At 41.9% G+C, this 4,360-nt stretch overlaps 1 pseudogene; it reads left to right on the top strand.

The window, feature by feature from the left end:
• LOC111966137 (adenylate cyclase type 6-like) overlaps positions 1-4,348 on the top strand; it is a 16,793-nt pseudogene extending 12,445 nt beyond the window's left edge.
• Positions 4,349-4,360: the final 12 nt, after the last annotated feature.

Here is a 4,360-nt window from a genome sequence, read left to right as displayed (position 1 = left end):
AGTAGCAGCAGGAGTAGGAGGAGGAGTAAGAGTAGCAGCAGCAGGAGGAGTAGGAGTAGCAGGAGGAGTAGGAGTAGCAGGAGGAGCAACAGCAGGAGTAGCAGGAAGAGCAATAGCAGGAGAAGCAGGAGTAGCAGGGGGAGTAGGAGTAGCAGGAGGAGCAGGAGTAGGAGTAGGAGTAGTAGGAGTAGTAGCCGTCATGACAGAGAACAGATGAACTACATCAACGAACACTCTTTCAATAACTTCCACGTTTCTGTTGACGTGTCCCTTTGTAAAGTCTACACACTGAGAATCTGGATCAATCCTGGTCTTGGAGGGCGACAGTAGTCAACCATTAGTTGAGGTGTATTAGTGTTGGGCTGGAACAAAAGCCTGCGGATGTTGCAGCGCTCTAGGTCAACATTGGGATTCCCTAGCCCTTGATAATGATTATATTACACATAAGAGTCATTGAACGAAGGCGTCTTCTGTACGGGGGAGTTTTGTTAAGAGCCACAGCGCTCGGTCTGAACAGTAACAGGCATTTCTTGAGGTACGGTTTTAGAAGCATGAAGACATTATCTTTCATATCAGCAAGATTTTTTTTTTTAAGGTGAAATTAATACACACCATATTTCAATGTTACAGCGCTTTTTTTATGGGAAACAGACGTAAGACAGAGAGGACTACCTGTGCTAATTCGCTATCTGCGTCTCCGAACAGTTGTGTGTAAACCAAAGACAGGCGCAACAAAAGTGTTGTCACTGAGAAATACTGTCGGCTGCAGCTCATTTAAAACAGTGTACAGTAAGTGTGTATTTTGCGTTTGTGAAATGATTTTGATGTAATATGAAAGTAGAAGGATTTATGCTACTAGAACCATACCGTAATTAAGAATCCATTCACGTTTAGAAGGAGTATTTGGCTGTCTTGTCTTCCAGAGCCAATTCACCTCGAAAACAAAACATGTAAAGTCCTCGGGACTATAAGAAGTAAGGTTAGGCTCCATTATTGGGCTAGGGTTTAGTTAAGAGGTAGGTAGAGTGAAGTGGTGCGATGCAGGTTGACTGTGGTCTCCTCATGCAGGTCTCAACATGGGTCCGGTGGTGGCTGGGGTGATTGGGGCCAGGAAGCCCCAGTATGATATCTGGGGGAACACTGTCAACGTAGCCAGTCGAATGGACAGCACCGGAGTCCCAGACTGCATACAGGTACATACACCTACTTTTATATGTCATTGAGTCCTACAGCTTTCACTTTTAACACTTATTGAAATGCAATATTAATTAGTCAATGAATTGAATGGATAATAAATAGATGATGAGCTTGAACTCAATATACAGTAGATTCAGTGTCCCCTCTGTTCTCCATGACCAGTGCTGCCACCTGCTGTACATAAAACCCTACTGCAGCTCATGAGAAGGGCTTACCAAGACAAACTTTCCAAAAGGACTAATTTAAGGCAGAAAGGAGTTGGAGCATTTAACAAAAGAGGCAGAGATTCATTTATTTTAGCTCACTTTAATCCATTATTCAGGATGAGTACAGGTGACTGACGTTTTGACGTCAAGCTTGACATCTTCCTTAAGAGTATTTTGCGACCATGAGTTTTTACAAGGAAGGAACAATAGCTGTAACTAGATACCAAGTGTTCCACTTCAACTAGATCTACACTTTCCATCATATACTCTCCCTTCCACTGTGTAGTGCCTTGAACATTATAGAATAGAACAGAACACAATTGAATAGAACAGAACACAATTGAATTCCAGCCAGTGTCTATTCCACAAGTTACCACCGGCTAAATCTATGACATTAAAATGCCTATTTACTCTGTTCCATCTGACTGCGCAATCCACTGTCTCATCAGCCCAGCCAGGCAATTTATAAATGTGATCTCCATTATAAAAAATCATCTAGACATTATCTCACATTTCTTTTAGACTAACATTTAGTTTTCAACAGCGGAGATTTGTATAAACCTTGCTGTCTGTCTCTCTGACATTTGCAACATTGTTTCAATATTCAAATTCGATCTCCAGCCGTCCTATAGTAATGAATGTGTCGGGAGACAGACCGACAGGCAGCTTTTCTCAGTCAGTCGAAATCATGAAAGCTGGCATCATTGTTATGGATATATACAAACAAATGTCAATTGAAAAAAGGTCAAAAGAAACGTTTGGAGGATATATTGGCATGGGTGTTGTTTGGCCCGCGACCGTGCCAATATCCACCAAACACCGACTTCGAAGTCATTATCACTTTAATACAACGGGTTATCAACATATTCAAATAATGATTGATATTTTTACATACAAAAACGTTATTTTGATGAATTTATTCATACTATTTCATCCTTCCACAACATATATAGTCCCGACACAAATCTAGGGTTGCTACCCAAGCAGGCTGTTCGTACGTTCTCTCGGTTCAGTTGCCAGAGACGTGACCCAGTCGTTCAGTCTTTTTGTTCTGTATCTATGGACACGACCCAGTCGTTCGGTCTAAATGTTCCATTGCCATACTGGCTGGCAACGTTCTTATCCCTTGCTTCCTAGCTAGTCAACCATGGCTAACTTACGATCACGTCAAACAGTGCAGCCAGGATAACAACAGTAGCTGCATTTGCTTTTGTTTAAGCTGTTTTCTAGTGACATTTATATAGACACATATACCAATGAGCTAATGAGGCGCGATTTCGCAGGGCATAGGAAATGTGCTCACTCGTCAGGACACTGTTGTTCAGAGGAGCTAGCCAACAACACAGCTAACACAATCACTTCAAGCTGGAAAGACTGCAAACAAGCTGCGCTTTGTTCCGTTTTACCTTTTTTCAGTCAACATTTCTTTGTAAATATCCATAAAAATGTGGGGTTGGCAGGTAGCCTAATGGTTAGAGTATAATGGTTAGAGTATTGGGCCAGTAACCGAAAGGTTGCAAGATCGAATCCACGAGCTGACAAGGGTGAACAAGGCAGTTAACCCACTGTTCCTAGGCTATCATTAAAAATAAGATTTCGTTTTTATCTGACTTGCCTAGTTAAATAAAGGTAAAAAATAATAATAATAATTTTAAAATATAATAAATGATGCCAGCTGATTCATGATTTCAACTGACTGAGAAACGCTGCCTGTCTGTCTGTCTCGTCCAGGCTCCCGACACGTTCATTACTATGGGACAGCTGGAGATCCAATTTGAATATTGAAACAATTTTGCAAATGTCGGAGAGACAGTCAGCAAGGTTTATACAAATCTCCGCTGTTGAAAACTAAATGTTAGTCTAAAAGAAATGTTAGATAATGTCTCGATGCTTTTTATAATGGAGATCAAGTTTATAAATTGCCTGGCTAGGCTGATGAGACAGTGGATTGAGCAGTCAGAAGGAACAGAGTAAATTGGCAATGACACACACACACACACATGCACACACTTAAGTGTTCTTGTGTTGTTCTTGTCTTGTGTTGTCTTGTCCCAGGTGACCACAGACCTGTACCACGTCCTGGTAAAAAAAGGCTACCAGCTGGACCACAGAGGCCTGGTCAAGGTGAAGGGGAAAGGAGAGATGACCACCTACTTCCTGACCAGCGGTCCCAATGGTACCCAGGGCAGTTAACGGACGGTCACGGGACTACCGCTGGCTGCTAATACATGAAGAGGAGAGAGATGGACAGGGAGCGAGAGCGGGAGAGGGGGGAGTGAGTGTGTGAGAAAAGAGAGCGAGAGGAGGGAGAGAGATGAGGGAAAAAAAGAAACAGTTCAAAGCCCTGAAGGAAATGTGTGTGTGTGTGTGTGTTTGTGTGTGTGTGTGTGTGTGTGTGCAATCATGTATTCTTATGCACACTACTTTAGGTTTGGGTCTCAAATGGCTCCCTGTATAGGCCCAGGGCCCTGGTTAAAATTAGTGCACTGTATAGGGAATACGGTGCCATATGGGACGCAAACCAGGAATTTTGTTCTCACTTCAAGGCTTTAGACACGAAGCTACTTGAAAGATATAATTAACGAATTATAGTGAAGACCTATTGCCTTAGAAGGAAATTACTGAACAAAAGGCTATATTTGTTTTGTTGTGAGCTACACAACAAATACTTCACATCCGGAGCTATTATTTATTTTTCACTGAAATGGAAGGATTTTTTGTTGTTGTCATGACGACCTTGTAACAAAAACTACATATGTTTTATATGAAATATTCAAGGATGAGAAGGATGACAATGACCAAAGAACAAATGTTTTATTATGAGGGACTGACTCTACACACATCAACCAATTTCTGTTTGAAATGACTGCGGATGGAACAACTGACATGACTGCGGATGGAACAACTGACATGACTGCGGATGGAACAACTGACATGACTGCGGATGGAACAACTGA

Source organism: Salvelinus sp. IW2-2015, linkage group LG7 (assembly GCF_002910315.2).
Source record: "Salvelinus sp. IW2-2015 linkage group LG7, ASM291031v2, whole genome shotgun sequence".
Taxonomy (NCBI): Eukaryota; Metazoa; Chordata; class Actinopteri; order Salmoniformes; family Salmonidae; genus Salvelinus; species Salvelinus sp. IW2-2015.
Note: the sequence above shows the minus strand (reverse complement) of the source record. Positions and strands in the feature narration are given on the sequence as shown.